Consider the following 25,756-nt stretch of genomic DNA (forward strand, 5'->3'; position numbering starts at 1 on the left):
ACGCAGTATCCCCTTGTTCTGTTCGAAAGACTGCCTCTTGATCTATGTACAGGTTCCTCATGAGCACAATTAAGTGTTCTGTAATTCCCATTCTTTGCAATGTTATCCATAATTTGTGATGATCCACACAGTTGAATGTCTTTGCATACTCAATAAGACACAGGTAAACATCTTTCTGGTATTGTCTGCTTTCAGCCAGGATCCATCTGACATCAGCAATGCTATCCCTGTTCCATATCCTCTTCTGAATCCAACCTGAATTTCTGGCAGTTTCTTGCCGATGCACTGCTGCAACTGCTTTTGAATGATCTTCAGCAAAATTTTACTTGTGTGTGATATTAATGACATTGTTGATAATTTCTGCATTTGATTGGATCACCTTTCTTTGGAATGGGCACAAATATGGATCTCTTCCAGCTGGTTGGCCAAGTAGGCTGTCTTCCAAATTTCTTGGCATACTACAAGTGAGCACTTCCGGTGCTGCATCTGTTTGTTGAAACATCTCAATTGGTATTCTATCAATTCTTGGCAACTTGAGGAGACAAAGTAAGATATTATAATGAAATGTGTAAAGAACTGGAGTTAGAAAACCAAAAGGGAAGAACACACTCACAATTTCTTAAGCTGAAAGAACTGAAGAAAAAATTCAAGCCAATTTTGCAATTTTGAAGAATTCCACGGGCAAAATATTGAACAATGTAGGAAGCATCAAAAGAAGATAGAAGGAATACACAGAGTCACTGTACCAAAAAGAATTGGTTGACTTCCAACCATTTCAGGAGGTAGCATATGATCAAGAAGTGACGGTACTAAAGGAAGAAGCCCAAGCTGCACCGGAGGCATTGGCGAAAGCAAGCCTCCAGGAATTGATGGAAAAAGGATCTGCTTAGACAGTATCAAAGTAATTGACAAATATTTTATTTAATGTATAACTGCATTTGATACTGAGCTAAGTGATATTATCGTCTAGAATAGTATATGCAAAACTATGGTACAACAAGTATCTGCCTGCGAAGTACTGGGATTACTTGTTAAAATGTAGATCCCTGGGCCTTCCCTCAGCCCCAACAAATCAGAATGTTTATGGGGCCACTCCAGGCATCTAGATTATTTTAAAGGCCCATAGGAAGAATTCATTTTTGTCATACTTAATCCCTAGAATCATCACTTTAGAACCTTTAAAAGAAGACAGATATATCTGCTTACGTGTACTTAGAAAATGTAGTCAATATACATTTATAAAGGGCTATCCTGTTGGCACAGTGGTTAAGTGCTGGGCTGCTAACCAAAAGGTCAGTGGTTTGAACTCTCCAGCCACTCCACGAACGATGTGGCAGTCTGCTTCCGTACATATTCTCAGCCTTGGAAACCCTATGATACAGTTCTACTCTGCCCTGTAGGATCACTATGAATGGGAATCTTGGAATCGACTCAATGGCAATTTTTTTTTTTTTTTTTTGGTTTTATACATTTATAAGGTTATAAGGCATTTGTACACGGTACCAAAATTATTTTAAGGAAAATTCTGGAAAAAAAGGTACTTTATCATTGGAGCAGCTAATTCTTAATATATTTATATACAGATATATATGAATACAAACATAGGATTGCATATTATATACACATTTAAATAGATAAAATATTAAAAATATTATTGAATTTTATATGCATATATAATGTGAAACATATATAATTTTAAATAAAGTAATATAGTTCCTAGTGAGTGAAGATACTTAGAGACCTGAGAAACAAATCATGTCAATTTCTTAAGGAGAACTAAATAAAAGCACTGTTATTTGGTAAACATGTATTCCTTGGAGAAAGATTCATTTTAGTATTTGTTTGCTTGAATGAAGGGGATTTAAGAGAGTTAAAAGTGGCTAGTAAGCCACGCAGCTAAGCTGCTTTTCAGAAGGGGTGGTTGCAGGTAGTGGTTCCAATAAGATCAGAGGGGTAATTAAAAAAAAAAAAAATTGAACCAGATGGGCCTAAGACATATGAGAAGCCAAGTGGTAAGACAGAATCACAATGACTGAAGACAAGTATGTGACATTAATCTACTTCTGTGCTTTCACTGTAAGATCTTAAGGGCTTATAATACATAGTTATACCCCTGTAATACTTTTTCAGATGCTATTGAATCAAAATATCATGAAGACATTAAATGATTTAACTATATTTGCAGTAAAACAAGGTGACTGTCACTATCTCTAGAAAATGAGACAATTCAAAGTTGAAGATTTTCTTCTGAAAATTTTATCAAAATATTGAAGATTAAAATATCAACTATTAATTGTATCTATAATAATAAAGTTGACTATAAGTACCACATCTGCCTAGAAAAAAGTAATAATGATAAGAATCAACATGTAATACATATTTACGTTCTTACACATCCTTGGGCTGTAACTCTATGCTATCTCATTATAAGTTAAAATGATTTATTTGCCTCCTTTTCACTCAAGCTTTCTTTTTTTGGTCTTGTTGAGGTTTTTAATTTTTTCTAATAATTAAAACTGTCTCTAAACCCAAAATTGGAGAACATGACATCATCCATTTTTCACAGTACATTTTCCTTCCATTTAAGTTAAACTAATAAATAAACTCAAGGATAACTAGTGTTTCTAAGGTGGTTCTCTAGATTTCAGAGACCCTTGTTTTATGTGTAGAATCATTACATCACTGGGTTACAGGCCTCTTCAAGTGATTATCTGGTTTTTCTTCCTACCGTGGATGGAACACTATTCCCACAGATAAGATTCTATCATGTCTTTGGAGATTTCTAGAAGAGCTGCTAGCCTCTCCCAACAACACACTGAATGTTTAAGAGCCCTACTTTGATTTCAGAGAATTCTGCTCTTGCTAAACTGAATCCCTCAAAGAGGAGCGTAAGATTATGGACTCTGGTTCTCAGTGGAGAATTAATCACCTCTCCTACCCTAATGTTAATTTTTAAATTTCTCTTATTTTTATTGTGCATATTAGGGTAAACTTAAATGTGTTATGATAATGCTCCGTGATGAATATATGTGATGATGAAAGATGAAAGATAACTTGAGCTACTAAGAACCCACTGTTGTTGAGTTAATTCCAACTCATGGCAATCCCGCGTGTTGCAGAATAGAAATGTTCCATAGTCTTCTGGGCTGTCATCTTTACCGAAGCAGATCAGCAGGCTTTTCTTCTGTGAAACCTCTGGTGGGTTCAAACCACCAACCTTTAGGCACCATCTAGGGACCTCTACTGAATAATAAGCATGATATAAAAAAGAACACCTTAATTTTTGTGTCATTATAAAGGATTAACCTGGGGCCAGGGTATGGCATGTTCTTCAGAGCGCCCTTTATGTCTAATTTAGTCACAAACTTAGTAAATCCCTTTTTTATTTATTTTCTCAAATGGACTGGATCAGGTTTTCAAAAAAGATATTTTCTTCTACTGAAAATATAATGTTAGCTTGATTTATCATGTTAGATTCATTAGCAATTGGGATCAAAACACAGTGTATTTTGGATTCAACTTTATACAATCAATAGTTGTTAAATATTTATTTAAGATTAAAATCTCAAAGCATTTTAACATTTAATATAATATTTAAGAACTTACATCTATGGAATATTAGAGATAGAGGAACTCTAGATGGAGATCTAGATTCTTAGTTTCCATATAAAGAAAATGACATCCAGAAAAAATAACATGACTGGTCCAGGGTTGTGCATTTAGATAGAGTCAGAGCCAGGAACAGAACTAAGGTCTTTCTACTGCCCTCTTCTCAATCACTAACACTCAACACTGGCTGCCATCTTGATTGATACATCTTGGTAAATATTCTTGTAGCTATTTTAAGTCTACAAGTTTACAGTCTTTCAGACATGTATTTCACATACTTTTAAAAGGTTTTAGAAGGAACATTTTGTCAATCAAGGCAGACATATTCGGAAAAGAAAATTTATATATCCATAATTAAGTCACTCTGAGTTGCTATGTGTGTCACATAGGAAACGGCCTAATTGAACACCATCGTCTAAGGACTATCTTGCAGGGCATCTACTCACTCTGCCCAGGACATTTTAGCTCTAAGTGTTTTAATCCACCTAATCAAAGTTTTTAATCCTGACTCCTTATTAAAGGAGTTTGTTTAATTTGGCACTTTATGTCAAGGAAAACATTTAATTAGTCCTGGCTGATCATATATGCCACATAAAATTGAGTAAACAGATAATATGAACAAATGTACAGTACACCAGGAAAAAAAAAATATCCTTCAGACAGAATGTCTTAAAATACCACTTACTTTTCCCAAGTTAGGCTTACCAGATTATCCACACTATTACCTATGTAGCATCCACCCCATTCAGGTGGCTCTCCGTAGTGTTCGTAATTGGCTGCATTATCTCTGTGGGGTGGGCATTCTTCTTCACAACGAAAAGGGTAATTCAAATCTCTTTAACAAGAGGACTCTTAATTTTTGAATCTCCCCGAAACACTTCCTGTTAAATATCACTAATGATTTCTTCAATCCTTAAGGGTAGTGAGAGTGGAAGGACTGTTTAAAACACTGATATATTTTTGACAAACAAACAACTCTAACTTAAAAAATTTGGTTGGTCTTTGTGTAGATAAAAACAATGATTAGGATTAGATGGTTCTTTGGAAAGGGACAATAATTGACTTTGTTTCTCTCACACAGGTTGATCTTGGGCCATGTTTTTTTGTTTGTTTTTATTGTGCTTTAGGTGAAAGTTTACATCACGAATTTGTTTCTCATTCAAAAACATATACACAAATTGTCTTGTGACATTGGTCGCAACCCCCGCAATGTGTCAGCACTCTCCTCCTTTCCAGCCTGGGTTCTCCATAACCATTATCCATTTGTGCAGTTTTCCTATCCCTTCCTGCCTTTTCATCTTTGCTTTTGGGCAGTTGTTGCCCATTTGGTCTGCATGCTTGATTGCACTAAGAAGCACATTCCCCCCATGTGTCACTTTTTTGGTTTATAGGCCTGTCTAAATCTTTGGCTGAAAGGTAGACATCAGGAGTGGCTTCGATTCTGAGTTAGCAGTGTGTTTGGTGGTCATAGTCTCAGAGATTCCTCCAGTCTCTGTCAAATCAGTAAGCCTGATCTTCTTCTGTGAATTTCAACTTTGTCCTACATTTTTCTCCTGCTCTGTGTGGAAGCCTCTACTGCGATCCTTGTCAGAGTGGATTGTGGTGGTAGCCTGGCATCATCTAGCTCTTCTGGGCTCAGGCTGAAGAGAGCCGTCGTTCACGAGGTCCATTAGTCCTTCCTTTGGACTAATATTTTCCTTGTGTCTTTGGTTTATTTTCATTCCTTGGGCATGATTTTTAAAGCAAGGCTAGCAATAAAGAGAAGTAAAGTGGTCTGTCTGCCTAGGAAGTCACAAGAATTTGATGAGTCCTTTGTCATGCTAGGAATATGGGCATCCCTAGGAGAGGACCTTGTATAAGCTAAAACATTTTTTTCTCCTGAATTTAACAACAAATTTTAATTGTCCTTATTTCTTTTCCTTAGGTTCTAACTCACTCACTGTATCACCTGTTGAGCATTAAGCCACCATCATCCTAAAGTTGTTATTAGGAGAGTGATGGGGGAACAAAGCAATCCTGGGGAGGCTGGGGTGGTATGGTGACTGGAAAAGACCACGGCAGCTGTGAGAGGCGGGAGTGGAGTGGAGGGAGCCGCCATAACGCAAGCACAAGGGAAAGACCTAAGGTCACAGTCAGCCCTTACAGTCATTTCTCAAATATACAGCCTTTGCTTTACTTCTTACCAGGGTCCTTCTAAATGTTTCTCACTGTGGTGGTGACAAAGCCAAGACTGCTTGGGGTCAGATCACTACAGGGTGCCAGCATAGCTAGTAGCTGGTGAACTGTCGGGAGGAGTGGAGGTGATTTTATGTCTACTAGAAGGCTCAGGCAGACAGGGCCGGTACTGCACCGACCCTGGCCTGTGGCGCCGGGGAGCCATTTCTACCACCCTGACAGAGCCAGCACCGCGTCTACAGAAAATGGCGCTCAAAAATACAAGTCAAGCTCGTTAATCTTCTCATTAACACATGACTGCGCTAGAGGAAGGACACTGGGCTGGGTTAACAGAAACTGCTCTGTGACACCACATGCCAAGTAAGAAATTTCCTTTCATTGTTTTTTATCTTGTTTATTTTTTAACTGGGCTCTGGCATGACTTAGTTTTTCTTTTCTTTCCTTCTGTAATTGTAACCTTGAATTGTTTTTTATCCTGGAAAATAGGGATCCCCGTATACAAGCTGAGACCTTGTCCATGTGCTACTTCAGTTTGGCAATATACACACTACAAACTGTAAACTATCTGGAATTTACTTACTAAATGAAACAAGTTATTGACAGTAGCATAGGCCCGATATTATACGTTTAGTATATTTAGTTCTGTCTTGACTTAGTCTTCTTTCAGATTGCCAAGGCAACGTTAGTAACAACAGCTAACCTTTCCTGAGAACGGACCATGTGTCAGACACTGTTCTGAAAGCTTTCCATGAATAATTTCAAACCGTCCTTACCAGACACTATTAGGAAGGTATCATCAGCATCCTCATTTCACGGATGAGAAACCTGCAGCACAGAGGGTAAAGTAACTCACTCAACACCTGCCCTAACCTTTCCCGCACACGATGACCTTGCCTCAGTGCCTGTTTCGGTGATCGTCAACACTGAATCTGATATCCCAGTAGTTTCAGGAGTCTAGTATTGTTGGTTCTAAAACAGCCACACAAATTAAACTAGAGCCTGGAATTTGTGATTCCTTTCTCTTAAGGAACAGTTACACAAAAGACACCTGTTTACCAAAACCGGTGATGCACTTCTTCCCACGTGCAGTCTACAGGGGTGTGGGGAGGACCACAGAGGTGAAGACAATGTTGACTCTGTTCTAGCAGCACTTACAATAGCGTACAAAGGCAGCAGGTACCCAAACGAGTTTTTACAAAAACAGTGACACAAGAGAAGGTCTAACTCTGTATGCAATGCCTAGGGAAGAAGAGAGTACTTCTGGCTGAAGAGACCGAGGCAGATTCTATTCCTACTAATAGCTAAATTAATAATAAACAGAAATACCAGCGTAAGCTCTTTTGTTCGCTAACCTTGAGGCGCAGAATCTGTGGAGGAACTACCATTTTAAAATTGGAAGTAATTTGGGCTACACTGTAAGTTGGCACTGTGGAATGGTCTCTTCTTGAGTTCAAGTATTATGAGAAGGCTCTTTAGAACATAGAGTCCTCTTCCATTGTTCCCAGGGAAAGCCATTAACTTGAATGTTTTTGGGGACAAATCTTTCTTAGTTCTCTATTAATTTAATATTTGATTGTTGTTGGTTCATATGCATGTGTGTCTGTTGAGAAGTTACTCTATGAATAACCTAAGCTGAGAACCCTAAGGCTTCAGACTGGTTCTTTATTCATATTGAAATAAAAACTTTTAAAAAATGGTCTGGGCTTGATAAGGCCCAACTTGACTACAAGATTAATATTCTCCATATGGCATTATTTAGGATTGACCGACCTGCATTTTGAGAAATGTACTGATGTGACTGTCTGATGGGAGACACATTTCTAGAAGCCTTTCTAACAGGAGACTTATATGTTTCCAGGGTCAGTGAGCCAAGTTAGAGCCAAACAAGTTAGAGCAAGGACTGACCCGGGAGGTTGCGATCTCTCCTGAGCAGTGGGGCCTGGAGTTTGCGGTTTAGGTATTCTTGAAGGATTAGCAGCAGTAGGGGGATTCAGGCACTTGACACATGGAGGTACTCCAAGAGCTAATGAGGAACACCCTAGAACAGACCTTGTAGATGGAAGAGCTGTGTTCTCTGTGGGACCAGCAAATCACTACAGCTGTTTCCTATGTGACGCACATAGCATCGTGCTTCTTTTTCTAGTTATTCCTAAACTTTCAGAAGACTTGCCAACAGTTTGCAGTTGTGTCCCGTGTCCTGGCATAAATGAAGGAGTGGACTTGGCCCCACATCAGATGAAGTGGCGTGGGTAGAGGAGTGCAGTGCTGGCAGTGAGGAATAGTGGCAGAAGGCAGTCACCACCACCGCCCAGCTGGCCCTGGGGCTCTCACAGGGCAGAATGGAAAAGGCATCACAACCTTCGTGGAGGCTCCTCCCAGCACTTGAGGGACAGTGCCAGCTCCCTCCTCGAGGGGATCTCAGAGGTAAGTAGGACCATTTGAGAGGGATCAGATTCTTGTAGAACCAAGTGGAGGTTCAAAAGCTATCATGCTGGGCTATCTGATTATAGACAAATGACTTTCTTCTGAAAGTCACTGATTTAACTATCATATAAATTACAAGAGAAAGAAGTCTGAATTTTTTTTCTCATTTTTCTCACTGGAATCCCTTACTTGACTCCTCTGAAATTAAATTTTTCATCTGTGAAATGGGTATTATTCTTGCCCTGGTCTAGTAAAAGAAAACACATCTAAGAGTTCGTAGACGCATTAAGTTCTATGGTAAGATAAGCATGCTGCTTCACAAAATTGGGAAACATAGCTAATTGATAACACATACAAAGTCTCAGACGACTTGGTAATATGCAACAATAAACAGACATCATGTGCCAGTGGGAATACTGTGTCTTAACATTTGAACGTATCTTGAAGAGCCCTTACATACTGACATGATAACATCTTTCTGTATCCAAATTTAGGTAAAAAGCATTGGTCTTTCAACATTTCCCCAATCTCATATCCATTAACCCAATCCTTCTTGTGTAAGAAATGTTGACATACTGACAGGTAGTGACTTCACCTACATAAATCCTCAAATGCTGGTTAGCCGCAGCTGAGCTGCCTAAGGCCCAAAAAATGAGAACAAACGTGCAATACGATGCGTTCCTTCTCCTGTCAGTAGGGAGCTATGAAAGTAAAGTGAAGTGCTGGGGTGACAGAAGAGACCTGTGTTATTTATATAACAGAAAAACAGATCTAAGAGGAGCGGCCACTTATCCTCGCTGTGAGGGCCCCTTAGTCAGAGTAGAGTGGAGAATGTCTTTTGTTTGAAAATTCAAAGACGCTTTAAGCAGAATGGAAAACCAATGCTCAAGAATTAGATAAAATTTAAAGACTACTATTCACGAGACTGGATACACAATGTCTATTACAAATGCTAAAAATAATGTACTTGCATAATATATATCATGATCTATATCAACCATTAGGGAAATAAACCCGTTGCTGTCAAGTTAACTCCAACTCATAGCAACCCTGTAGGACAGAGCAGAACTGCCCCATAGAGTTTCCAAGGAGCTGCTGGCAGACTAAACCTGCTGACCTTTTGTTCTTAACCTGCTCTTAACCACTGCACAACCAAGGCTCCTTAGGGAAATAAGGAGATATTAAATCAGATTTAAAAGCACTCAAATTTCTGGATAATTGATGACATCTATTACTTCATCTTTCTTCCCTCTGCTTCCCCCAATAACAAAGGCTTGTTAATTACACTATATTTTTTCACATATAGGCATACCTCAGAGATACTGCAGGTTCAGTTCCAGATGACTGCGGTAAAATGAGTCGCACAAATTTTTTGGTCTCCCAGTGCCTACAGAAGTTATTTTTACACTATACTGTAGTCTATTAAGTAGGCAATAGAATTAGGCCTAAAAACACAAAGTACACACATTAATTTAAAAATTCCTTACTGCTAAAAAATGCTAACCATCATCTGAGCCTTCAGCAAATCTTCATCTTTTTTGCTGGCAGAAGGTGTTGCCTCGATGTTGATGGCTGCTGACCGATCAGGGTGGTGGCTGCTGAAGGCTGGGCTGGCTGTGGAAATTTCTTAAAATAAGACAACAATGAAGTTTGCCGCATTGATTCACTCTCCCTTTCACAAAAGATTTCTCTGTAGCATGTGATGCTGTCTGACAGCATTTTACCCACAGTAGAACTTCTTTCAAAATTGGAGTCACTCCTCTCAAACCTGGCCGTTGCTTTATCAAATAAGTTTACGTAATATTCTAAATCCTTTGTTGTCATTTCAACAATACTCACGGTATCTTCACCAGGAGTACATGACATCTCAAGAAACCACTCTGCTCATCCATAAGAAGCAACTCCTCACCCATTAAAGTCTGAGCACGAGATTGCAGTAACTCAGTCACATCTTCAGGCTCCACTTCTAATTCCAGTTCTCATGCAATTTCTACCACAGCTGCAGGTACATCCTCCACTGAAGTCTTGAACCCCTCAAAGTCATCCATGAAGGCTGGAATCAACTTCTTCCAAACTCCTGTTAATGTTAATATTTTGACCTCCTCCCATGAGTCATGAATGTTCTTAATGGCATCTAGAATGGTGAATCCTTTCCAGAGGGTTTTCAATTTACTTTGCCCAGATCCATCAGAGGAATCACTATCTACTGCAGCTATAGCCTCCTGAAATGTATTTCTTAAATAATAAGGCTTGAAAGTTGACATTGAATGGATGTCGTTTTAGCCGGCAGGAAAATAACATTAATCTCCTACATCTCCATCATGAGCTCTTGGGTGACTAGGTGCATTGTCAATGAGCAGTAATATTTTGAAAGGAATCTTTTTTTCTGAGCAGTAGATCTCAAAAATGGGCTTAAAATATTCAGTAAACCATGTTGTAAACAGATGTGCTGTCATCCAGGCTTTGTTGTTCTGTTTACAGAGCACAAGCAGAGTAGATCTGGCGTAACTGTTGAGGGCCCTAGGATTTTCAGACACGTAAATGAGCATTGGCTTCATCTAAAGTCACCTGCTGCATTAGACCCTAACAAGAGAGTTAGCTTGTCCTTTGAAGCTTTGAAGCCAGGCACTGACTTCTCCTCTCTAGCTATGAAAGTCCTAGATGGCATCGTCTTCCAATATAAGCTGTTTTATCTACATTGAAAATCTGTGTTTAGTGTAGTCACCTTCATCAATTATCTTAGTTAGATCTTCTGGACCCCCATGCGTCTGTCAGTTTGTTGTACTGTGGGGATACTGTACTGTTCAAAGTCAGGAAAGGTGTGTGTCAAGGTTGTATCCTTTCACCATACTTACTCAGTAGGTATGCTGAGCAAATAATCTGAGAAGCTGGACTATACAAAGAAGAATGGGGCATCAGGATTGGAGGGAGACTCATTAACAACCTGCGTTATGCAGATGACACAACCTTGCTTGCTGACAGTGAAGAGGACTTGAAGCACTTACTGATCAAGATCACAGACCACAGCCTTCAATATGGATTATGCCTCGACAGAAAGAAAACAAAAATCCTCACAACTGGACCAATAAGCAACATCATGATAAATGGAGAAAAGACTGAAGTTGTCAAGGATTTCATTTTATTTGAATCCACAATCAACACTCATGGAAATAGCAGTCAAGAAATCAAACGATGCATTGCATTGGGCAAATGTGCTGCAAAATACCTCTTTAAAGTGTTAAAAAGCAAAGATGTCACCTTGAAGACTAAGGTGCGCCTGACCCAAGCCATGGTGTTTTCAATTGCCTCATATGTATGCGAAAGTTGGATCATGAATAAGGAAGACCGAAGAAGAATTAATGCCTTTGAATTATGGTGTTGCCGCAAGAACGGACAGATCTGTCCTAGAAGAAGTACAGCCAGAGTACTCCTTAGAAGCAGGGCTGGCGAGACTTCGTGTCACATACTTCGGACATGTTATTAGGAGGGACCAGTCCCTGGAGAAGGACATCATGCTTGGTAAAGTAAGGATCAGCGAAAAACAGGAAGACCCTCGATGAGATGAACTGACACAGTGGCTGCAACAATGGGCACAAGCATAACAATTGTGAGGATGGCACAGGACCGGGTGGTGTTTCGTTCTGCTGTACATAGGGTCGCTATCAGTTGGAACTGATTTGACAGCACCTAACAACAAAAACAACAGATCTTCTGGACAACTTGCTGCAGCTTCTACATCATTACTTACTGCTTCACCTTGCACTTTTATGTTACAGAGACGGCTTCTTCCCTTAAACCGCATGAACCAACCTCTGTTAGCTTCAAACTTTCTTCTGCAGCTTCCTCACCTCTCTCGGCCCTCACAGAATTGAAGAGAGTTAGGGCCTTGCTCTGGATTAGGCGTTGGCTTACAGGACTGTTGGGGCTGGTTGGATCTTCTTTCCAGACCACTAAAACTTCCTCCATATTGGCAGTAAGGCTGTTTCGCTTTCTTCTCACTCATGTGTTCGCTGGAGTAGCACTTTTAATTTCCTTCAAGAACTTTACCTTTGCATTCACAACATGGCTACCTGTTAGGTGCAACAGCCTAGCTTTTGGCCTGTCTTGGCTTTCGGCATGCCTTCCTCACTAAGCTTAATCTTCTAGCTTCTGATTTAAAGTGAGAGACCTGCGACTCTTCCTTTCACTTGAACACTTAAAGGCCGTTATAGTGTTATGAACTGGCCTAATTTCAGTATTGTCATATTTTAGGGAATAGGGAGGCCCAAGGACAGTGAGGGAGACAGGCGAATTGCTGGTCAGTGGAGCAGTCAGAACACACAGCATTTATTGATCAAGCTCACTGTCTTACATCGGTGCAGTTTGTGGCGCCCTAAAACAATTACAATAGTAACATCAAAGATCATTGATCACAGATGATCATATCTGTTGCTGTCGAGTCGATTCTGACTCGTAGCGATCCTACAGGACAGAATAGAACTGCCCCATATGGTTTCCAAGGAGCAGCTAGTGGATTTGAACTACCAACCTTTTGGTTAGCAGCCTAGCTCTTAACCACTGTGCCAACAGGGCTCACACATCATCACCATGACAGTTTTGAAAATAATGAAAAAGTTCGAAATATTGAGATAATTATCAAAATGTGGCACAGAGACATGAAGTGCACCCATGCTGTTGGAAAAATGACGCTGACAGACTTGCCCGATGCAAGGTTGCCATAAACCTTTAATTTTTAAAAAACGCACTATCTGTGAGGCGCAATAAAGCAAAGCACAATAAAACAAGGTATGTCGGTATAATCTGTAACGAACCTCAGGGCCATTCAACAAATCAAGGTCTCTATTTCTGGATTAAGACTTCCACTAGGTTTTTGTACTTCTAATAACACCAACGTTTCTTCGTCCATATCGAGGTAAAATATAACCCTAGATGTTAAAGGTGCATATTAGCTGAACTCTACTTGTTAAGAGTGATCCATTCTAAGCCTATATCCCTACACCCTCATCCATAAAAGACATCTCTAACCAATCCTAACACTTTTACTCAACAAACCTGAACATGGCCTGGACCAGGAACAAGGCAGTGCTCTAGGCAATCTCTAGCAATCCGCGAGGGTTAGCACAAGAATTTAAAGGTATTTGCTATGCTAAGTGCCAAGCAGTCCTCTGAGTAACGGGCCTCTACCCTGACATCACCATTCTCAACAGCAGCTTCTGAAATCGGTTTTCGGCAGTGCTTCACTTGGTGAGCTTACCTTTAAAGAGTAAGGGAAAATGGAGAACTTACCACTAACTGCTTCCCCTGGTGGTAAAAGTAATCAACAGCAGCTTTCTGATCCCATTGTCTAAGGATGGGGGCTTCTAGAAGCTTCTTCTTTCAACTACTATTTTAACATCTCCAGTGTGTCTCTGATACAGTTACTGTTTGCTTCTCCATTTGATCAATCAGTGCTAACTTCCATCCGCTTCATCTAGAAAATGGCCACTGCCAGTTTCTTCTAAGTGATCTTACGGCCACTACTTACCAAAACACAGCCCTGTAAAGACCCCATCCCCACCCCACTCATCTCCAGGAAGGTCATCAAGGCTGTACATACTGTACCAAGTCACACTCCTAGTTCCTTCATCTGTCTTTGTCATGTCTTTAGGTATGGCACCTCGCAGCAATCTCAGCTCTCTTAATGCTAAAAAACAACAAAAAACAGCATCCCTACTAGCTGCCGCATAAAACCAGCCGCCCTTGAATCAGTTCTGACTCATGGCGACCCTAGAAGTGTGTCAGAGTAAAGCTGCTTCACAGGGTTTTCAATGGCTGATTTTCCTAAAGTAGATCACCAGGACTTTCTTAAGAGGCATGTCTGGGTGGAATCAATCTGCCAACCTTTCAGTTAATAGTGAAACACGCTAACCATTGGCACCACCCATCATTTCACCCAGCAGAGTCCAGGTGTCAGATAAGATGGCTACTTGGTAAATGTACACATTCTTCACATATCCTCCCAAAGAACACACAAATACCTATTTAAGATCACCTTTAGAAATAACCCTTGATGTCCCACATAATTTTTCTAAGGAGTGCAAATTAAATTTAAAAAGTCATTCCAGCTTTTATAAAATAATAATCTATAGAATATTCCCTTTTGAAAAAAAATCTGGTAAAATAAAATTGACATATTCATTTTTAGTTTAGTTTTTATGACCATATTAGAGATATTATAGTTACATTCTAAAGATCAGTACTCAGTTATCTGCATTTCATATGACCAAATATAGCTTATGGTAATAGCTACCCAGTTGTCATTTATCCTGACTCCAGGTTAAAAAAAAAAAAAAAAAAAATCATTTAACCAGAGACAGCTATGTAACAAAGGACCAAGAAGATTCTGGAGCTATAACTACCAGTGGGAATGTTAACGTAAAGTCAGTTCCCTAGATTTTGCTCAATTCTTGAATATAATTCTGAGATAAGTCTGTGTGAAAATAAACAGTACTTGAATAATGACAGCAGATAATTCAGATTCTTCAGGAAACACCATACTCCATAATCTATTACTGCTCATGATAGCCAGCCATCTTCTCTGTAAATCATGAATCTGCTTTACCATTTCTTTAACCCTCTCCTTTCAGTTTGCTCTTATTAATATGGTGATGTTGAAGCAATTAACCTCATAAAGTTAGTTTAGGATCAATTACTATAAGGATTACCTGTGACCAAACCAAACCCATTGCCATCAAGTCTATTCCAACTCATCGCAACCCTATAGGACAGAGTAGAACTGCCCCTTAGGGTTTCCAAGGAGTAGCTGGTGGATTTGAACTGCTGACCTTTTTGGTGAGCGGCCACTGATATTAAGCACCTCGCCATCAGGGCTCTGTACACATGGTTATTGCTAAATAATTGTTAACTTGCAACTACTGAAAAATATGAATTACATGCAATAAAAAGCTTTATTGTATTTCTGTTAAATAATTTGCACAAATGCTCACAGAATTATTTTCCTCACTATACATCTCCTATGTATAATATTCCTATTTATTTTAACGTTTCCTTTGAATAAAATAAGCATTGCTCTCCTTTTTAATAAAAGATATGGGGAAAAGATAAGAATGAGGAAGAACTGAACAATTAATTCATTAGGATTTTGTTTTTGTACCTTACTCTGAACAATGGTTTTAGAAATGGTTGAAATGATGACTAAAGTAGTTGATGAGGACTTTCCTCACACTAGAAAATCATGGTATATAATTTTATGGTATATATCGGGTATCCATTGAATTGTGTACCCCCAAAAGGTATACTGAAGTCCTAAAGCCTGTACTTGTACATATGACACTGTTTGGAAATAGGCATTTTCTTTTATTATTTTAATGAGGTCATACCAGAGGTAGGATAGGTCCTAAACCTAATCACTTCTGAGTATTTTCTTATAAAAAGAGCAGAAAAGACACAGAGTAGGGGCAGGGAAAGATACACATCAAAGAACACTAAGGATCACCAAGGAATTTCAAGAAGCTCCTGGAGTTACTAACAAGGATCCTCTCCTAGAGCTGATATTCTGACTTGTATTTCTAGCCTCCAAACCTGTGAGACAATAAAGTCCTCTTCTTTAAAACCACCCACTTGTGGATTTTTTCTTATGGTGGCACTAGGTAACTAAGAAAAGTTCATTACAGCATCTTCTCAATGTTAGCCCAAGTATTAGCCCAAGTGATATTTTCAAAATGTACAGAAAAGTCTATAATATTGGTATAAAGAAAAAATAAATGAAATGTTTGTGAAACATTTCTGGGGGAATATATTAGAGATAGAATATGAGCTAACAGGAAATACAGTACAGGGCAGAGAGAATTGAATTTAGAGCCAAATAGTTGGACCTAAACCCTTATCTATGTCACTTAAGAGCTGCTGGACTCTCAGAAACTTGTTTCTTTTCTTGGATCTCAGTTCTTCATCTGTTACATGAACACATCTAATTCAATCACTGTGCATAAATACGTGACATTCAGTATTTGGGCCATTGCTACTCCTGTAAAATTTATTTGAAAAGTACCACTAGTTATCCTTACAGACACCTTTCCTACTAATCCCAAGGATCCAGTCTTGGTGGTTTGTTGTTTTTGTTGTTTTTGTTGTTATACTCCAGAGAATCACGACCATTATTATCATTATTGGTTGGTACAAAATACAATTTTTTTAGTTGTCCTAAGAATAAACAAATTCTAACACCTTTTGTACTTTTAAAATTCCATATTTTATTAGAAATATACATTAAAGTTCACTATAATACTTGGACTTCAGATTTCTGATGTGAATATTGAAATTAGAAAATGTTTTGCATTTGAAAAGCACAAGAAAATCCATTATCAGAAAAATACTTTGCTTAGAGAGGTAACTAACATGATCAGAAAAAAAAAAAAAAAACCCTTCAGATATAATTTTTATATGCCACTTACCAAATGTGTTGAAAGCAAAGATGTCACCTGAAGACTAAGGTGCACCTGACCCAAGCCACGGTGTTTTCAGTCGCCTCATATGCATGCAAAAGCTGGACAATGAATAAGGAAGACTGAAGATGAACTGATGCCTTTGAATTGTGGTGTTGGCAAAGAATACTGAATACACCATGGACTGTCAAAAGAACAAACAAATCTGTCTTGGCAGAAGTACAGTCAGAATGCTCCTTGGAAGCAAAGATGGCGGGACTACATCTTTGGACATGTTATCAGTAGGCATCAGTCCCTGGTGAAGGACATCATGCTTGCTAAAGTAAAGGGTCAGCGAAAAGGAGGAAGACCCTCAAGGAGATGGATTGACACAGCGACTGTAACAATGGGCTCAAGCAGAACAACGATTGTGAAGATAGTGCAGTGTTTCGCTCTGTTGTACGGGGGGTTGCTATGGGTCAGAACCAATTCAGCGGCATCTAACGACAACAGCAACACTTATTTAAGTAAAGGAAACAGTATGTAGCCAACATGAACATACCATTTCAACCACTCACAGCTAGTGCTCTCTCCTTCTCTCACTACAAAACCCGACTGACAGGTGCAGTTCCATCACAGCTCAGCTTAAGGCTTACCTTCTCCATTTAACTTTTAAAATATAACCCAAGTAAAGAATTTAAAAGATCAGAAAGCATGAAACAAGATAACAGAAGACCACCAAGCAATTAAAAGACAAGAAATCTCAGATTCAATAAAAGTGAAATTGACTCTACGCTCTTTACAAAAGACATGCCTGAAACAAAATGACAGAAATACAAGAGTAAAATTGTGGTTTCTGTTTCCAGCAATTTGGCTGACAAGGTACACTAAGTGACCACAGAACTAAAAACAACTATGAATGTTGGGCAAAATTCAGGAAAACAGATTCTTAAACCTATCCATGATGTGTAATAATAATCACACTTATATTTTCATAGCCTTCTATAATTTGAAGCATAAAAGACAAAGCCTGGAGTCAACCCCAAGAAGAGTATCTAAAAGAAGAAACACTCTAGAGATCTGGGACCCCTAAAGTTATAAATATAGTATAAGAATAAAGTAGCTATAACTACTTTTCCACTAAAAATTGGTAATAATCATGAGCCATGTTTCATACAGACAATATCCTACGCTAAGTTCTTAAATGATAATGATCCTTGACAAACTGTTTACTGAGGGGCCTGGCTAAGGTCCATTTTTCATCTCAGAACTCAGAAAATTGCCATAAATTTAATTCCAAGAAATACAATCTTAGAGTCAAAAAAGCATGAAACACCAAACTCTAAGAAACATGATCTCACAATAAAAAACAACAAAACACTAAATGAAACAAAGCACCATAAGAAAGAGCTAGTGAAAACAAGTCAGCAAAATCAGACCCATGAAGACTTCAGAGAAAGGAATTATCAAACAAAGCTTATAGAAATAATTATGTTTAATATGTTTAAAGGCACACAAGAAAAAAGTAAAATAGGAATAAAGACCACAGACTATAATAAATTACAATGTAAAATTCAGAAACAGAACCAAATGAATGTCTAAAAGTTAAAAATATAATAAATTAAGCCAAACTTATCCTTAGAACAATTAAAGAAAGAATATCTGAATTGGAAGAAATTACACATAATGTAATACAGACTGATGTAGAGAAAGCAAACATTAAATGGAGGTTAAGTTTCAAGACAGACACAATGATACAGTTTAACAGACATCGGGTGAGTCAGGGTCTAATTGGGAAATAGATGGCCCAGACAAACCGAGTAGTTTGAGGAGAGGTTAAGAGTGACTGTTTATATGTTTTTGGTTATGGCGGGGTGTAAGGAAATTACATGACATAATTCAGTATCCTAGGGTTAGTAACTGTGGAAAGCATTACCGCTCTAGGTCTAAAGAGGAAAATAAAAAAGTAGTAATGGAACGCAGAGAGGACAGCTATAAGGAGAAGGCTGTCTGACAGGAGCTATGACCATAAGTAGATGGTAAATTAACCTAACAATGAGGGAGCAATAGCAGTAAATACCAGAATTCACTGTCTTCTCTCCTTCTGTCTGCTGCCTATGCCTCATATTGTTTGAACAAACCTGGAAACCAAAGGACAAGGGAGCTCGTTGACGCAGTCAATATGTCACCCCTGCAGGGAAAAAGTAGATGAGGAAGAATCAAAAAAAGTTATCCAGAATACTATCTAACTAGAATTCTAGAGGAAAAAGAAAATAATGAGGCAGAGGCAAAATTTAAAGAGAAAATAGCTGAGTATTTTCCAAAATGGATGAGTATCCAATTATCAGGTCAAATTCAAAACAGGATAAATAAAAAGAAAAAATATAGTAAAATCATGAGGGATCATCATAACACACAAGACAAAGCAGACATTTTGAATACAAATAGAAAAAACATACCACCGTAAGGAACAACAATCTTGCTGACGGTTGACTTTTCAACAGCAAAAGGAGACGCCAGAAAACAGTGCTATCTTCTATGTGCTACAGTAAAAGAGATGTCAACTTAGGATTCTATATTCACTGGAAATATCATTCATATATGAAGGTAAATTAAGAACATTTCTGAAAAAGATTGAGAGATTTGCTATCGATCGGCTTACTCACTGAAAATGATAAAGAATGCACTTCAAGCAAAAACAAAGCGTTTCTACAGAGAAGGTCCTACATACAGGAAGAAATGAAAAGTAAACATGTGATAATATTTTTAAAGTGAATTTATAAAATATAATGATTTTGAGAGAATTAAAAACCAAGACAAAGCTAAAATATAAAGGCACAAGAGCATATAAGTGAATTACAAAGTAATTGGATTGAAATGATTGAAATCTCCCAACAGTGTCTGGAAGAAGTGTTGACATTCTGAATGGTTTTAGACTTACAAGTAGGCGTATTACAAGTTTAAAGTAAATTCTAGAAGAATCGTACTAGGACATGACCAAGGCAAACTCCTGGGAGCTCCATACACACATCCAAACTCCCTGAGAGACCAAATTACTGAGCTGAGGGCTGGGGACCATGGTCTCAGGGGATATTAGCTCAATTTGGCATAACACAGTTTATAAAGGCAATGTTCTACATTCTACTTTGGTGAGTAGTATCTGAAATCTTAAAAGCTTGTGAACGCCATCTAAGATACTCCACTGGTCCCTCCCCATCTGGAGCAAGGGAGAATGAAGAAAACCAAAGACATATGGGAAAGATCAGTCCAAAGGACTAACGGATCACAACCACCACAGCCTCCACCAGACTGAGTTCAGCACAAACAGATGGTGCACAGCTACCACCAGTAACTGCTCTGTCAAAGGATCACAATAGAGGGCCCTGGACAGAGCTGGAGAAAAATGTAGAACAAAACTCTAACTCACAAAAAAAGACTAGACTTACTGGTTTGACAGAGACTGGAGAAACCCCAAGAGTATGGCCTCCCGGACATCCTTTTAACTCAGTACTGAAGTCACTCCAGTGGTTCACCTTTCATCCAAAGATTAGACAGGCCCATTAAACAAAACGAGACTAAAAGGGCACACCAGCCCAGTGTCAAGGATGAGAAGGCAGGAGGGGACAGGAAAGCTGGTAATGGGGAACCCAAGGTCAAGAAGGGGAAAGTGCTGACATGTCATGGGGTTGGCAACCAATGTCACAAAACAGTATGTGTATTAATTGTTTAATGGGAAACTAATTTGCTCTGCAAACCTTCATCTAAAGTACAAGTTAAAAAAAAGATACATTTTACAATAAAGCTGTATATACAGAAGAAAGAATCATACTAGGGCATAAATGAAAATACTGGAACAGAAAAAATATTCAATCATTCCAAAGAAGTCAATAAAGGGGAGAAGGTCAAGTCCATTTGATGGGGGAAATAACAGTCTCTTAAACAAATGGTTCTGGGACACCTGGATTTCCACATGCAAAAGAATAAGCTTATCATTCCCGAGGCCAACTCTTCAGTCAAAGATTAGACTGGACTATGGGACATAAAATGATACTCATGATGAGTATGCTTCTTAGCTCAAGCAGAGATACATGAGACTAAATGGGAAGCTCCTGTCCAGAGGTGAGATGAGAAGGCAGAGAGGGTCAGGAGCTGGTTGAATGGACACGGGAAATCAGGGGGGGAAAGGAGGAATGTGCTGTCACAGTATGGGGAGAGCAATTACGGTCACATAACAATGTATGTGTAAATTTTTGTATGAGAGACTAACTTGAATTGTAAACTTTCACTTAAAGTACAACAATAAAATAAAATAAGATCACCATAAAAAAAAAAAAAAAGAATGAGGTTCTATCCCCACTTCTCATCATACATGAAAACTAACTCAAAATGGATCACTGACCTAAATACAAGAGCTAAGACTATAAAACTCCTAGGAGAAAACACAGGGTTAAAACTTTAGGACCTTATGTTTGGCAATAGGTTTTTAGACATGACACCAATGCAGGAGCAACAAAAGGAAAAATGGGTAAGTTAGACTTTATCAAAATTTAAAACTTCTGTGCATCAAAGGACATTATCAAGAAAGTAAATAACCTACAGACTGGGAGAAAATGGAAATTATATATCTTACAAGGGATTAATACCCAGAATATATTTTAAAAGTAAATAAAAAACAAGAACTCCTACAACTCAACAAGACAAACAAACCAAGTTTAAGAAATGGGCATCAGACTTGAATAGACATTTCTTCAAATAAGATACAAAAGTAACCAATAAACACATGAAAAGATGCTCAATATCATTAGAAAAGATGCTCACTATCATTAGTATTTAAAAAACAAACCAAACCCGTTGCTGTTGAGTCAATTCCGACCCATAGTACCCCTACAGGACAGAGCAGAGCTGCCCCATAGGGTTTCCAAGGAGCAGCTGGTGGATTCTTACTGCCGACCTTTCGGTTAGCAGCATAGCTCTAAACCACTGTGCCACCAGGGCTCTGTCATTAGTATTTAGGTAAATGCAAATCAAAACCACAATGAGATAACACTTTACTCCTACTAGGATGGCTGTTAACAAAAAATCAGATAATAGTAAGCGTTGATGAATATGAGGAGAAAATGGAACCCTAGATGGAGCCCTCATGCACTGCTGGTGGGAATGGTGGTAAAACGGTGCAGCCATAGTGGAAGACAGTTGGGTGGTTCCTCAGTAAGTTAAACAGAGAATTACCATTTGACCCAGCACTTCTACTCCTAGGTATATACTCAAAAGAATCAAAAGCAGAGACTCAAACAGATACATTTATGCCAATTTTGACTGCAGCATTATTTACAATAGCTAAAAGGTGGAAATAACACAAATGTGATCAATGAATGAATGGATAAACAAAATGTAGTAAGTATGTACATACACTGAAATATTATTCAGACATAAAAAGGAATGAAATTCTAATACACGCTAAAGCATGTTGCTAAGTGAAATAAGGCAGACATAAAACGAGAGTATTGTATGAGTCCACTTAAATGAGATATCTAGAATACACAATTCATAGGAACAGAAAGGTAATTAGAGGTTACCAGAGGTGGAGGGTGGGGGGAAGAAGTTCTTATTTAATGAGTGCAGAGTTTCTGTTGGAGGTAATAAAAAAATATTTTGGAAATAGATGGTGAAAATGGTAGCACAACATTGTGATTGTAATTAATGTTACTGAATTGTATACTTAACAATGATTAAAATGGCAAATTTTATGGTATATATATTTCACCACAGGAGTCCCTGGGTGGTACAGTTAAGCACTTGAGTACTAGCTGAAAGGTTGGAAGTTCAAACTCACTCAGAGGTGCCTGGCGAGACAGGCCTGGTGATCTGCTTCTGAAAAGTCACAGCTTTGAAAACTCTATGGAGAAGTTCTATTCTGCACACATGGGGTCGCCATGAGTCGTAATCAACTCAACAGCAACTAACAATAACAACAATATTTTACTGTAATAAAATAAAAAGAGAAAGGAGAGAACATAAAAACAGAAAAGAGAGGACAAATTGAAAATTTCAAAATACATAAAGCGAAAACCAGGACTTGAACTGGTTAGTTCTGTTTTGACCCCCTGCTGAGAAACTGTACTTCTATCAAGTCCCCAGGTGATGCTAATGCTACGGGTTAGGGGCCAGTGCTGAGAACCACTAGTAGAGCAGTGGTTCTCACAACTTACTATACATAAGAATCACCTGGGGAACGTAAAATGGTACCACCACTTTGGAAATCGATTTGGCACTTCCTTAAAAAGCTAGAAATAGAAGTACCATAAGATCCAGCTATCCCGCTCCTTGGAATATATCCTACAGAAATAAGAGTCCTCACACGAATAAACATATGCACACCCATGTTCACTGCAGCACTGTTCACAATAGCAAAAAGATAGAAACAACCTAGGTGACCATCAACAGAAGAATGGATAGACAAATTATGGTGTATTTACACAGTGGAATACTATGCAACGATGAAGCCGTGAAACATCTTATATCATGGAGGAAGCCAGAGGTCATTACGCTGAGTGAATTTAGTCAGTCATACAGAAGGACAAATATTGTATAAGACCACTATTATAAGAACTCATGAAAAGGTTTAAACACAAAAGAAAACATTCTTTGATGGTTACGAGGGTGGGGAGGGAGGAGGAGGGTTATTTACTAACTAGATAGTAGATAAGAATCGTCTTAGGTGAAGGAAAGGACAGCACACACTACAGGGGAAGTCAGCACAACTGGACTAAACCAAAGCTAAGAAGTTTCCTGAATACAATCAAACACTTCGAGGGACAGAGTAGCAGCGGTAGGGGTCTGGGGACCATGCTTTCAGGGGACGTCTAGGTCAATTCGCATAACAAAGCTTATTAAGACAATGTTCTGCATCCTACTTTGATGAGTGGCGTCTGGGGTCTTAAAAGCTTGCAAGCAGCCATCTAAGATGCATCAATTGGTCCCAAACACCTGGAGTAAAGGAGAATGAAGAACACCAAAGACAAAAGGAAAGTATTAGCCCAAGAGACAGAGAGGGTCACATAAAGCAGAGACTGCATCAGCCTGAGACCAGAAGAACTAGATGGTACCCAGCTACCACCAATGACCGCCCTGACAGGAAACACAACAGACAGTTCCGGATGGAGCAGGAGAAAGGTGGGGTGCAGAACTCAAATTCTGGTAAGAAGACCAAACTTAATGGTCTGACTGAGACTGGAGGAACCCTGGAAAGCATGCCCCCTGGATTCTCTATCAGCCCAGAACTAAAACAATTTCCAAGGCCAACTCTTCAGACAGGGATTGGACTGGACTGTGGGACATAAAATGATAATTGTGAGGAGTGTGCCTCTTAGCTCAAGTAGATACAAGAGACTAAACAGGCAGCTTCTGTCTGGAGGTGAGATGGGAAGGCAGAGAGGGTTAGGAGCTTGTTGAATGGACATGGGGAATCGGGGTGGAAAGGAGGAGTGTGCTGTCACAGTATGGGGAGAGCAATTAGAGTCACATAACAATGTATGTATAAATTTTTGTATCAAAAAAATTAAAAAAAAAAAAAAAGAAATCACCTGGGGATCCTGACTGTAGATTCTGCTTCAGTGTAGCTGGGGTGTAAATGCCAATCTTCAGCAGAGGTTCAAACTGGAACTAACCTGTTTAAGAAGCCCCAGTGAAAACTTATAGAACTGGAAGGAGCAACAGCAATGAAGAAATTTGTAGTCTGACAAGTTTGAAGAGCCAGAGGAGAGAATTCGAGTCAACTACCGTAGCTAGAAGGAGCCCTGGTGGCACAAACAGTTAAGCACCAAAAGGTTGGTGGTTCAAACCCACCCAGTGGCTCCACGGGAGAAAGACCTGGAGATCTGCTTCTTAAAGATTACAGCCAAGAAAACACTATGGGACAGTTGTACTTGTCACGTGTGGTCGCTGTGAGCTGCAATCAGCTCAGTGGCACCCAACAACACAGTAGCTAGAACATAAGGCGGCAATTCCAGGAAGCACAGAGTCAGAGACAGGGAGCCCCAGGTTCCGTGTACTAACTCTGCCCAGCTCTCCAGCTGACCTCTGAATGATGTTTGCGGTAGACCCAAAGTAGCCCATCGAAGGCAAAAAAGAACTTGTGCAGGGTTGTTAACTGACGCCGTCATCTTAAAGCTGAACAGGGACAGAGACAGGGACAGCTCTATTATCTCCAGGGACACCTGCAAGTCAGCACTGACTTGTGGCCAGGATAAGGTAGTGGGCTAAGGAAAGCTTCATGATGTGGTGTTTAAAGCTTGAAAACCCTCTGGGGGTACCTAGGGCGAGTTTGTTTATTGACAACTTTTATCTGGTGTGACCAGTTAGACAGCCTTGCTTGGCTGTGTTACAAAAGGGGCATAAAAAGACCCCACTGGAAATTTTAGGGAGGTGAAAGGTTCATGGCACAAATCCTGGTGGTTCAATCCAGAAATGAGTAATCCAGAATATGAATAAGAAGCGCCAAGAGAGCTGTTCCTGAAAGTCTCTCAGGTCCCAGTGCTTGCCTGTACTCTTTCTACTGCTGTTCTATACCTGCGACTTTATCAGAAGCCTTATGTAAGTGTGCTCTGTGACCTCTTGTCAACATGTTTAATTACTGAATCTATTGCAATCTTTGCAGAACTGAAATGATGTTTCAACTGCCACTCACAGCAGGGGAGACAAGGGTTGCAGTTTTTGTTCAGCCAGATTAATTCTCTGATAAAACAAATAAAACAAATGCATAGAAGAGTTTTGGGGCGATCACAACAGAATCCCTACAGTGTATCACTGACAATGCCCAATATACAATCCCAAGTGACGCAAAACAAGACGTAACAGAAAAATCTGATCCATATTTAAGTGGAAAGACAGTCAGCAGACAAGGATTTTAAGGCAGCTTATTATAACTATGTTCAATGACATAAAGAAAAATGTGTTTATAAACCATAAAATAATAGGAAATATTATCAGAGAAGTAGAAATTATAAAGAACCACTTTGATGCTGTGAAATATACTGAAAGGCTGATAATTTTAAACTAAATCTTCAGATCCAACCTTTCTCTTGAACTCAAACTGTGCATTCTCAACTGCTACATAAACACCCCAC

The sequence above is a fragment of the Trichechus manatus genome, unplaced genomic scaffold (genome assembly GCF_000243295.1).
Source record: "Trichechus manatus latirostris isolate Lorelei unplaced genomic scaffold, TriManLat1.0 scaffold00089, whole genome shotgun sequence".
Lineage (NCBI taxonomy): Eukaryota > Metazoa > Chordata > Mammalia > Sirenia > Trichechidae > Trichechus > Trichechus manatus.